The 12,862-nt window shown below is 40.8% G+C and overlaps 1 long non-coding RNA gene across 2 annotated transcripts; it reads left to right on the top strand.

Annotated features, from left to right (window-relative positions):
- Positions 1 to 2,495: 2,495 nt before the first annotated feature.
- On the top strand, positions 2,496 to 12,853 carry LOC116573941. 2 transcript variants are annotated; one of them, XR_004279069.1, is made up of 3 exons: positions 2,496 to 3,582; positions 6,789 to 7,003; positions 12,824 to 12,853. It is a non-coding gene; the product is annotated as an uncharacterized LOC116573941 (long non-coding RNA). The 2 variants fall into 2 exon arrangements; XR_004279068.1 differs by lacking the exon at positions 12,824 to 12,853 and adding an exon at positions 11,215 to 11,818.
- The last annotated feature ends 9 nt before the right edge of the window (positions 12,854 to 12,862 follow it).

Here is a 12,862-nt window from a genome sequence, read left to right as displayed (position 1 = left end):
CACGGAATTCCCACAGCAAAGCTTTGAGACAATCTCGAGTGATTTACTTGTTAGGAACACTTCCAAACAATGGGCCATAGATCAAAAATTAGGAATGTTACACAATAAGCCACATTTTCCCAGAGGATTTATTTGTGTTTCTGTGGAAGATCTAGAGGTTAACCTTACTAAGACTTCTCATTCTCTCTGTCAGCCCTTGATAGATAAGCAAACTCAAGAAATAGAGACGTCTGTCTCCAGGTTGCGCAACAGGTTGCTGTGACACCGATCTCCCTGTGTATTTCCCTAGTCCCACCACACGGGTCCCTGACATTATTTTATAACAGCTAGCACTTTTCCTGAATGATTGTGACATACTAAGTATTGTTCTGACTCCTTTTTGACATTTAATTCTTGATCACTAAACAGTGAACTGGTTTCTGACTTGGCTGATCTCACTCCTTGGTCTTTGTCCTGTTTTGACTTGCAGAAACAACTCCACACCTTTCCCTATCAAAGGGCACTTCGTGACTGCATTTCTCATTAGATCAGAGTCAAACTTCTTGGTCTGTAGGGTCCTTCACAAGGTGATCTTAACCTTCTAAAAAGTGGCTACTCTTTCATGAATCAAACTCGTTTCTCTTCTACGCACTTACGCCCTGTGCGTCAACCTGTACATCCAATGTCCTCTCACCTTGCTGAGCTCCCACACCCATCACCCAAATCCACGGTAGCTTTAGGAATAGTGTCTCCTCTTTCTGAAGATTATGGCACTCACTGCCTTTTGTAGTTTGGTACTTGATTATATTCAATTCGGTTCTTTTTTAAACAAACTGTCTCATTTCCCGTTTGTATGTCTTGGCTTCGCAGTAAATCAAGGTGCGGCAGCCTGCATGCAATTTCTCTCTGTCTGACATAGTGTTTAGCACCGTGCTAAGCACCTGGTAGTGCTGAGTGTGTTTTCCATGTGGCGTGTGCTCACTGAAATTGGTCCACGCTTTTCCTTCTCTAAGAACTAAGAAGATGCACAAAGGCAATTAATGTAACATTGTATATTTCTTAAAGGTTTAGATTTAGAATAGCAGCAAGTGAAGGTAAACACACATACACACACACACACACACACACACACGCACACACACACTCCCTAGCCAGTCATCAAAGTAGAAACATCAGAAGCTGCCTGTGTGATTAGATCACCCTTCAGAGGTGGGCAGGGGAGCGATTATGCAGGACATGTGACACTTGCAGGATCTAACTTCAGCTGAGCAGAGCAAAGAGGCAGAGATGAAAACACACTTAAAAAGAGACCGCACAGAAGGAGAGTATGGAACAGAGATCAGACGTGATCACTAAGCCTGGCCGTAAATAGAGCTGATACAGGACTGCAGTGTTAGCAGGCACACCAGCGGAAGGCCACAGGACCCCTTGTCATGGGATCTCTCTTCTGGGTGATAGAGATTATGTCCCAGTTTTGTTATCTTCCATTTATTTTTAATCATGTACTTGAAATTCACTTTTTAAAAAAATCTATCATGATCCCTATAGCCATTTTTTTAAAAAAATAAGGTATGCATATAATGTGGCATATTGGTATTTTTTGTGGCCTTAATCCCAGGACATATTCCTTGATGTTTTAGGAGTTCCAGGCTCCTCTGTAGCGATCCTGCAGGCAGGCCTCTGAACACAGGATGGACTGAGTTAGGGGAGAGCCCAGGGGCAAGTTCAGCATCTCTGGAGCAGTTGGTAAACAGTTGTCATTCTCACTTAAAGCAGACCTGAAGTTGAATGACAACTGTTGTAGTATTGTTAAAATCCCTTCCAGTCTTGTACTGTATTTCACCATTATCTGTTATTTGGGCTTCCAGCATTTTCGTCGTTAATGTGAATTACAGACCCACAAACATCAAGCAGACTAAAGTTGGTGAAGATGGGCACAGTTCTTCTGATCTCTCCTCACTGGCTTGGGCACAAAGCTGGAATTCAGTAAATACAAAATGAGCAAAAAATATCCCTTGGGTATAGCAAATACTCCAATATATGATGATATCGATGGAAAATATATATTGGTACATTGCATTCCAGAGACACTATCTGTGAGAGCAGAGGCCCCCAGAACTTTCAGGAGCCTCTGTATCCATGTGTCCTCTCAAAAGCTTGTAAAAGCTGCAGCGTGCACTCCGAAGTTAAGCTAGGTAGTGAAGTTAGGATGAGTACGAAGGTCATAGCCACATGCAAGTGATGTTTTCATGCCCGAAACACAGAAAGTGTTTCTGTCGAAACGAAGTGACATACTTCGTTAACTAGAATACCAGGTAGTTGGGATAGATGGCTAATGATGTTTTATACTTTTTTAAAGAAAATGCAGGCTTGGGCGCCTGGGTGGCTCAGTGGGTTAAGCCTCTGCCTTCGGCTCAGGTCACGATCTCGGGGTCCTGGAATCGAGTCCCGCATGGGGCTCCCTGCTCAGCAGTGAGCCTGCTTCCCTATCTCTCTCTCTCTCTGCCTGCCTCTCTGCCTACTTGTGATCTCTCTCTGTCAAAAAAATAAATAAAATCTTTAAAAAAAAAAAGAAAAAGAAAGAAAGAAAATGCAGGCTTGTCTTGAGGGGTGATTTAAGCATCTCCTACACTCTTGAAGAATTGTAGGTTCTAGGCAGTCTTCCTGCAGATCCTAATAGAACCGTCCTGTGAAGGCTAGTTTTGCTCAGTTTGACCTCGTATTTGCTGTATGTGTTTTGCATACCTTAATTACTTGTCTTCCATTTTCTAAGGCCTCGCTAATCTAAAATATAAACCGTTTGCATTCTAATATATAATTTGTTTCCCTTATTAGAATAATTGTTGCTTAGAGCCTAAAATGTAAGAAAATATATTCATGAGTAACTCATTGCCCTTTAATTTTTATTTATTATGAGTAGAACTGGAGTAGAAAGGCCGAGGGCAAGTCTGCCTGAGGAAGAGTTCATACGAAGGTCACTTTGGCAAAGTGTGTTCTTATCGCCTACTGAGCTTTGGGAAAATGCAAAGGAGGAATGAGCCTGACACGTGAGAAAAGTACACACTCATAATGTAGCACAGAAAATAGCCCTCCTGTTTTTTTTCTTTTCTTAATTTACTTTCCTCAGAACTAAAGAGCCCACGGCGTCGTGTCGAATCCCCTCCTCCTCCTGAACCTCTCCTTCCTCGGGCGCTGTTCGCCTTTCAGGCCCGCGTTCCCCTTCCTCGATTCTCCGCCCGCCCTTTCATTCTGTTGTCGCCGTTCACAATCACAGATCTACAGAAGAAGTTGAAGGTACAGTGGAAGAATTTTTAATGAAACATTTGCAAGTTCATCTCCAAGCTGATGCCCCCGATCTCTGAATATTTTCCTGTGTTTTTGCTGAGCAGGTTCTCCTGCACACATCCTCATAATGCAAACATTAAAGCCAGGAACTCAACAAAGTGGATTACCTGAGCCTCAGATCCCACGTATCCCAGCATCATTTACGGACAAAGCATCTTATGAATATAGGTGCAAAATAAAATACTAGCAAACTGGATCTAGCAAAATATGAGAGAATTATGGATCACAACCAAGTGAACTTTGTCACAAGAATGCAAGGTTAGTTTAAAATCTGAATTAAACCATTTAAACCATTCAGTTTAAAATCTGAATTAAGCCACCTGGGTGGCTCAGTTGCTTAAGTGTCTGCCTTCGGCTCAGATCATGATCCCAGAGTCCTGGGCTCAAGCCCTGCGTCAGGCTCCCTGCTCACTGGGAAGCCTGCTTCTCCCTTTCTGCCTGCCACTGTGCCTGCTTGTGCTTTATCTCTGCCAAATAAATCAATAAAATCCTTAAAAAAAACAAAAAATCTGAATTAATGCAATACACTACACACACACACACACACACACACACACATATATATTAGTCTGCTTGGGCTGCCATAACAGAATGCAGACTTGTGGTTTAAACAACAGAGATGTACTTTCTCACAGGCTAGAGGTTCATGATCAAGAAGCCAGTAAATTTGGTTTCTGGTAAGAGCTGTCTTACTGGCTTGTAGATGGCCTCCGTCTTGATGTGTCTCCATGTGGCCTTTCTTCTGTGAGTAGATGGAGAGAGATCTCTTCCTCTTCTTTCTTATGAGGACACCAGTTATCAAGATAGAGTACCATGATTACGACCTTATTTTATTTTATTCCTTTAAGGATTTTTTTTTTTTCCTCATAAGAGGGAGAGTGTTGGGAAGGGCTAGAGGGAGAGGGAGAGAGAGAATCTTAAGCAGGCTCCATGCCCTGCACAGAGCCCGACACAGGGCTTAACCTTACAACCCTGAGATTATGACCCGAGCTGAAATTAGGAGTCGGCCACTGAACCCACTGGGCCACCGAGGTTCTCCATTAGCTTTATCCTTTTAAAGGCCATGTCTCCAAATACAGTCACACTGGGGGTCAGGGATTCAATGTAGGTATTTCTGGAGGACACAGTTTAGTCCATAAAGCTATATGAACAGAAGAAAGCATTTGACAATATTCAACACACCATCTTGATGAGAAGCACTCAACAAACTAGGAATAGAAGGAAGCCTATGCCCATAGTGAGCATTTACAAAATACTTGTGGTTAGCATCATACTTAAAGGTAAAAGACTGAAAGCCTTCCTCCTTAAGATCAAGAACAAAACAAGCGTATATATTCATGCCACTTCTATTCAACATTATACCAGAGGTTTTATGCAGACGAATTAGGTAAGAAAATAAAATAAAAATCTGGCAGGTCGAAAAGGAAGAAGTGAAACTATTGATGAAATGATTTCTATGTAGAAAATCCTAAGGAATCCAACAAAAATCAGAACTAATAAATGAGTTTAGCAAGGTTCCAGGATTCAAGATCAAGTGGAAAAATCAATTTTATATCAATGCACTATTAATAAATAATCCAAATAAGATAGGGTTTTGGGTTGGATTGTGTATTTCCCCCAAAACTGATTTTTGACACAAGTACCAAGATTCTTGAGAGGACAATCTTTTTAACAAATGGATGTATAGACTGGATATCCACATGCAGATGAATAATTTGGATTCCTACACACACCATATAGTAACTCAAAATGGAAAAAATCTAGAGGAAAACATAGCCATAATCTTTGTGACCTTGGATTAGGTAATGGTTTCTCAGGGATGACATCAAAACACAAGTAGCAAAAGAAAAAAAGAAAAAAAACAAACAAACAGAGAAATTGAGCTTGATAAAAAAAGTTTTGTTTTTTTTTTTTTAACTGTGCTTCAAGGAACATTATCAAGAAAATGAAAAAAAACAACACGCATAGTGATAGCAATAGAAAATATGTAGACATCACAAATCTGATAAGGGACTTGTCTCTAGCATATGCAACGATATAAAAAAAATATATATAAAGACAATCTCATTTTAAAATGGACAAAAGATGAGAAAACGTTCTCTGAAGAAGAAGACAGGTGGCCAATAAGCACATTAAAAGATGTTGAGTGTCATTAGGGGTAAGGGAGATGTGAATCGAAACAACGATAGGACAGTACTTCACACCCACTGGGACGGACGTGATCAAAGACGGTGACAGCGAGTGTCCGCAAGAGTGTGGAGAAGCTGTGGACACTCACATTGCTTGTGGGGATGTACAATGGAGGAGACGCTTTGGAAACCAGTGTAGCAGTTCACGTAATGTTAAAGAGGGAGTTAGCCTGGGACCCAGGGTTTCCACTCCTGGGATATATCTGAGAGGATTGAAAATACGTGTTCACACAAAAACTTGATTGTACGTGATTGTTCACTGAAGCATTATTCATAATAGCAAAAAAAGGGGAACCTGTCCAAATATCCATTAAGTGATAATTAAATAAAAAAAAGTGATGTATCCCTACAGTGAAGTTACCGTTATGCTACAATAAAAAGGAAGTACTTTTAGATGCTACGACATGAAGGAACCTTGAAAACATGCAAAGTGAAAGAATTGAGTCACAGGAGATGATGTACTGCTAACAATACAGGTTTAAACTGCAGTGAACATGGATTTTTTAAAAATGTAAACACAGTATAATACTGTATATGTATTTTCTCTAATGATTTTCTTCCTCTAGCTTTGTTGTAAGAATATAGTATGTAATAAGATAACCTACAAAATATATATTAATTGACGGTTATCTTTTGGTCAACAGTAGGCTATTGGTAGTTACGTTTTTGGGGAGTCAAAAGTTCTACATGAATGTTCAACTCGGTGGCGGGTCAGCAGGCCTAACCCCCTTGTTGACGGTTCAACCGTACTGTGTGTTTCCAGTCATTAGTGTCCAACGAGGCAGCTCGGTTGAGTCGAGAAGGAGATTAATGTCTGCCCAAAAGCGGGTACTGAGGGGAATTAAAGAGTTTCTTCTGGGGGTAGTGGAAATATTCTAAAATAGGTTATTATCTATCTGTATCTGAACTAGACAAAAATGCTGCAAATCTTTGAATTGCACCTTTAAATGGGTGAGTAGTGGTGCATGTTAATTATTTTAGTAAAGCTGTTACAGTGGGTGAGACCATTTAGGAATAGTCTAAGTAGAAGGCGTTGGGTTCAAAGGATAGTGTTGGCTGTGGAGAGAACTGGATGGATTCAAGATACCCTCGGGAGGTAGCTGATGGGGAGGAGCGTGGAAGAACCCAGAGCCGATAGGTCTTTAGCACCTGGATGACTAGGAGAGCGCAGGAAAGTTTTGACAGAAATATCAGGAGGTCACGTTGACTTTATAATGAGTGTGAAGTGCCTATAAAACAAAATAACGAGTATTTTTCATTCTTTTCACTGCCCAGCACCCGTCCTGTGCTTTGGTCGTTCTATCTGACCTGTCAGAGCTGGTCTCCCCGTGTGGGACGCTCCTCTCACAGCAAAGATGCAGGTTCTGTACGTGACCCAGACTCGGTCGACCAGACACACTTGCTCAGACTTGGAGGTGGAGAGCGGTGACGTGGAAGAGGACGGCCTTGGGCAGCCCACACTAATGCAGGCCTGTGCCGAGAGCGGCCGGGTGCGGATTTCCGAGCCTCCTGCCCCTGTGGGCGAGCCGGCGGGGCAGCGTGCCGAAGGATCTGGGCCGGGGGCCACAGCAGTGGTATCTTTATGGGCCCATTTCTGTATCGTGACGGGGAGAGGATATACGGGTATTGAGTCCCCAAGCATACTTCTCTAGTTCTTTACAAAGATTCTGGAAGTTACCCCGAGCCTGTTCAGTGAAGTTCTTTTCTATTTAATTAGCTAGAGATGGTTTTTGTCACTTGCTGCTAAGAGCAACCTGAGGCATAGGATACCTGAGAGGGCACGGAGGTGTGGGGAAGAGCTCTGAAGATGGGCACCGGGGCGGCCACCCGCGCTCCCTCATGAATGGACCGGGCGGGCAATGTGAGCGCACTGAATGCCATGGAAGAAGCAGATAAAGTGGTCACTCCAGGGTGTGTGGTTCTGGTGCCGTAAAGAGAGAGAGAGACAGAGAGAGAATGTTGAGGGCAAGAGTCTGAAAGGGAAGGAGGAACCTAGGACCTAGCCTGAGGAACCTGAACATTTAAAGGCTAGGAGGACAGAAGATAGCCCTAGAAGAGAAAGAGAGGGAGATGCTTTATTGGGGTCTTTGCAGAGCAGCCAGCACTTGACAGTTTAGAACAAGGTTTGTTCAAATGGGAATGAATGAATGAATGAGTGAGTTTCACGCCCAGCTTGAGAGCTGCGGAGGTTGCTGAGCACTGATTGCTGATGCAAATACACACGGGTTATAAAAGTACATAGCATGGTGGTGAAAAAGATCAGCAAATTGGTGTCGCAGCAACGAACAGCTCCTTTTATGACAGTGCAGAGTCCACAGGAACCCAAGAAGGGGAGGAGATTCTCAGCCCCGTCCTGCTGACTCTGTGTGTCACAAGAAGCCGGGCAGCACCTCTGAAATACTTTGGCTAAAAGTCTTCCCTGAAAACACACACTCCGACTCCGTGTATTGTGTGTCCAGTAAGATTTATTCATGAATTGAGGTCATTATTAACAACCTTCATGACTACTGGACTACCACACCTTTATTTAATTAATAATGCCAGCTCCTTTATGGTGACCATAAAAATGATGTCCAAGTTAATTCGTATGTTTTCTTTTTCTCCTTAGCTGGACACATAGGGGGTAGCAGAAACAAGCATATTCAGATAAAGTGTAAGAAAGAGAGATGGTGCCATTTATGTTTGGACTTTCCGGTACCTTGAAATTTTTTTATTTGGAAGTATAACCAGTCATTTGAAGCTCACCCGATCAAGGCACTGTCTGCTCCAGTACAGACTGTCTCCTTCTGCGGTCCGAGAGAGAGGGCGCAGGGAGGCTCCCCGGCCTTTCGATCCTGTCCCACTCATTCTCTGCTTCTCTGTGTTTCGGTACCATTCTTATTGACTCTTGGAGTTTGGAAATCTTTTAGTGCAAATCCTCGAAACTTATTTTTTTCGAAAATTTTTGACGGTTCTAATTCATTTACATTTCCCTAAACATATTGAAATCAGCATGTTACTTTCTAACAAGAAAAAGCCTGCAAGCTGATGAACTTATCAATTTGAGTCACATTAATATCCCGGCAGTATTCATCTTTAGGCTTTAAGTTCTCTCAGCATCCTTTTTAAGTTTATAATTTATCAGGGCACCTGGGTGGCACCTGCCCTCAGCTCAGGTCATGATCCTGGGGTCCTGGGATCGAATCCCACATTGGGCTCCTTGCTCAGGGGGTGTCTGGTTCTCCTTCTGCCTGCTGCTCCCCCTGCTTGTGCTCTCTGACAAATAAATAAATAAGATCTTTAAAAAAATTATAATTTGTCTTCAAATAATACTTTGTGGTGTTTCCATCTCTTGCCTTTGTGCTATTTTTGTCATGTATTTTCCCTCTATAGAGCTTACACATTTTATAATTATTAGTCATCAGTTAATTATCTTCTTTCAGTGGCAAAAATCACTTAATAGAATTTACAATCTTAATCATTTTTAAGTGAGCAGTGAGTAGGGATAGGTACATGTGCCTTGTGCGTGGCCCTCGAGAACATTTTTATCCTCCAGACCTGGACCCCTGGACCCAGCGAACGACTCTCTCTTCCCCTTCCTCCAGCCCCTGACAATTGTCATTCTCATTTTGGTTCCTATCAGTTTGACTGCGTCAGATCCTCATACGAGCGGAAGCAGGCATCTGACATATTCACTTTGTATAATGTCCCTGCAACTCCAGACAGACTTTCCTTCTATTCTGAAGCTGCATTCCATTGTATGTGTATAACGCATTGTCTTTATCCAGCCATCCGTCCTTGGACATTCAGTTTCCACGATGTGGCTCTCTTGAATAATGTTTCAGTGAACATAGGTGTGCAAATATCTCTTTGGGATTCCATTTCCCATCATACTGGGTATGTCTTGGAAGTGAGATTTGCTGGATCATATGGTACTTCGATTTTCAATTTTCTGAGGAACATTTGTACTATTTTCCGCAGCAGCTACACTGTTTTACGTCCCCACCAGCAGAGCAGAAGGGAACCACTTTTCGCATATTGTGGCCCCACACTTTATTTTCTGCTTTGTTTGTCATCCCAGTGACCGTCCCAATAGGTGTGAGGTGGTATCTCGTTGTGGTTTTGATTTGTATATCCCTGATGCTTAGCGATGTTGAATATCTTTTTCACGTGCTCGTTGACCATCTGTGTATCTTCTTTGGAGAAATGTCTATTCAAGTGTTTTGCCCGTTTTTAAGTCAGGTTATTTGGGGTTTGCTGCTGTGGTTGCTGAGTTGTTGTTCTTTGTATATCTTAGATATCACTGCCTTATTGCATATGTGGTTTGCAGTATTTTCTCATTCACTGGGTTGCTTTTTCATTTTGCTGTTTCCTTGGCTGTGCATAAGTGTTCAAGTTCATATAGTCCCTGTTGTCTATTTTTGCTTTTTATACCTGTTCCTTTGGTGCCCTGTCTAAGAAATCATTGTCAAATCCAACGTCATGAGATTTTTCCCCCAAATGCTTTCTTCTACAAGGGTATAGTTTGAGGTCTTAAGTTTAGGTCTTTAATCTATTTTGAGGTAGTTTTGTTTGTGGCGTTCATGTAAGGGTCCCACTTTATTCTACTGTGTGTGGATGTTCCGTTTTCTCAGCATCATTTGTTGAAGAGAGACTCCTCTCTCCATTGTTCAGCTCTGGCAGCTTTGTCCTTTGATCCCATATGTGGTCATGCATTTATTTGTGTCTGTTCTGTTCTGTTGGTCTGTATATCTGTTTTCATACCAGAAACATGTTGTTTTAATTACTGCGATTTTATATGATGTTTTAAAATTAAGCAGTGAAGGTTCTAGTTGTGTTTTGCTTTGTTTTGTTTTTTTCTGTTACAATTGTTTGGGCTCTTTGGTGTCCTTTGAAATTCCATACAAATTTTACTATGATTCTTTCTATTTCTGCAAAGAATGCCACTGACATTTTGACAGGGATTGTGTTGAATCTGTGGTTTACTTTGAGCGTATTATGGACATTTTAACAATATTAAATCTTTCAATCCATGAACACAATATATTTCTATTTATCTGTGTCTTGTCTGATCACTTTCATCAATGTCTTGTAGTTTTCAGTTTAAGTCTTTTGCCTACTTGGTTAAGGTATTACTGATTATTTTATTCTTTTTAAATGCTATTGTAGATGGGATTGTATCTGTGATTTCCTTCAGATTGTTCATTGTTATCGTAAAGATTTTCTGTTGATTTTATATGGCACAACTTTACCGAGTTTATTTATTTTTTAGTTCTAGTACGTTTTTCATAAAATCTTATTGTTTTTTACGTATAAGATCATGTCACCTGTAAACAGAGACAGTTTTACCACTGCCTTTTCAGTTTGGACGCCTTTTATTTCTTCTTGCCTAATTGTTCTGGCTGGGACTTCTGATACAGTTTTAAGTAAAAATGTCAAGAATGGGCATTCTGCCTTTATTTTTAACCTTAGAGGGAAAGCCCTCAGTTTTCCACCATGGAGTATGATGTCAGACACACGCTTTAATATGCGGCTTTTGTGTTGAGGTAAGTTTCTTCTAGTTCAGTTTGTTGAGTGTTTTTGTTAGGAAAGAGTGCAGAATTTTGTTAAACGCCACAGCAGAGCCCAGCATGACAATTTTGATCAAAGAACCAATGGACGAAGCTTCTCTGTGGCAGGCTCTGGGGTCACATGCACTCATATCTCTGCTCTGTCTTGGCAGATGGGGTTCTGCTGTGCTTGGACTTGGCCCGTAAATGGCACCATCAGCGGTGACCTCAGCTCCACTACTCGGTGATCGGGGTATCCATGGGGCAAGCTGTCTGAGAGGGAACCCAGGGTAAGGGAGGAGGACATGATGGGTATCTTCAGTGTAGTATCTTTCTCTTGGAATATATGAATTCTAGGAGGATTTGTTGGCCATTGTATTTGAAGACCTTAAGAACTGAATTGTTAGTAAAGTTATTGGAGCATGAGGACATTTCAGTACGGAGATAGTTGGAAAACAATTTAATTTGGTGTCAGTGTATGAACAATGAACTGCTTCATTTTTCAAGGTTAACGGGAACAAAATTTAAATGGTTGATAAAGTCTTGAAATGGTTAAGATCCTGTGCCAACAAGGGTACAAGAAACTGTTGTCAGCAGGATTATGAATTGTTACATTTTGGAGACCAAATTGCATCTATGTATGGAACATGAAGGTTGGTTTCATCACTTCTAGCCAGTGTGTTCACTTTGGAGAGTCTATGCCCTAAATATAATTAGATGAAGGCATGTGTAAAATTATATTTTAATGTAGCATTTTTGGAGTAGCAAACAAAAAAAAACCCTACAAAACAGCTTGAAATTCCCTCAATGGGAAATAACAAATTACAGAAAGAATTAACTTTTTTTTTTTTTTTGATCTGCAGAAGTACTCATGATATAGTCACTGAAGCAAATCCATTGCAGTGTGATGTGAATAATAAGCATCTGTCAGGAACCCTGTAGATGTTAAGATCTGTGTGAATGCACACCGGCCCTTGGCCCAGGGACACACCAAACACACAGTGTTCTTGAGCTATACATGTTTTACTCATTAAAGGTTCAAAACAAAAATACACACACAGAGGGGTTGGATTAGAATTTGTATGTGTTATCTGACTCATATGTAAATATACACAGTAATACATTAAACTATTGATATCGATTACATGTAGAGAAAACTTGCTGTAGGTAGGAGAGAGAAGAAACAGCATGAGTTGGGATAGAACTCAAAATTGTATTGACCTAAGGCGTAAGTGGAATAATGTTTAATAAAAAAGATCTTTAGACAAAAATATGGGTTTTGTTTTACCTAACATTGAAAAGATAAAGTTGGGGGGGGTTGTGTGTGATTGCTTTAATAATTTTCCCCTCCCCTAGTTCATAGAAGTCTTTCTAGTAATATGGTGTTAAAAGTTGGGGTGTTGTGGCTGGTAAAATCGTCTGAAATAGAGAGAAGGTATTTTAAATATGTCAGTCGTGAATTACCAAACAACAGTCATTCTGTACACACATATGTTTATGCATACACACATCTCTGTCTGTAACATGTTCCATATATCCCCTACCTATCTATCTGCCTATTCACCCCCACTGACCTTTTCTTAGAGAAATGGTTGTATTCTGTACGTGATTTATTCCACTATGCATTTGTCACTTAATATATTTAGGAATATTTTTAAAAATATAAGAGAAGCACTTTCATGTTGTTGAACTTTTAAGGATCTAAACATAATTGGAATATATAAAAGTTTATATTGAACTTCAAATTTTTTTAAAGATTTTATTAATTTATTTATTTGACAGAGCGAGCACAAGTAAGGGGAACAGCAGAGGCAGAGGGAG

The sequence above is a fragment of the Mustela erminea genome, chromosome 15 (assembly GCF_009829155.1).
Source record: "Mustela erminea isolate mMusErm1 chromosome 15, mMusErm1.Pri, whole genome shotgun sequence".
Taxonomy (NCBI): Eukaryota; Metazoa; Chordata; class Mammalia; order Carnivora; family Mustelidae; genus Mustela; species Mustela erminea.
Note: the sequence above shows the minus strand (reverse complement) of the source record. Positions and strands in the feature narration are given on the sequence as shown.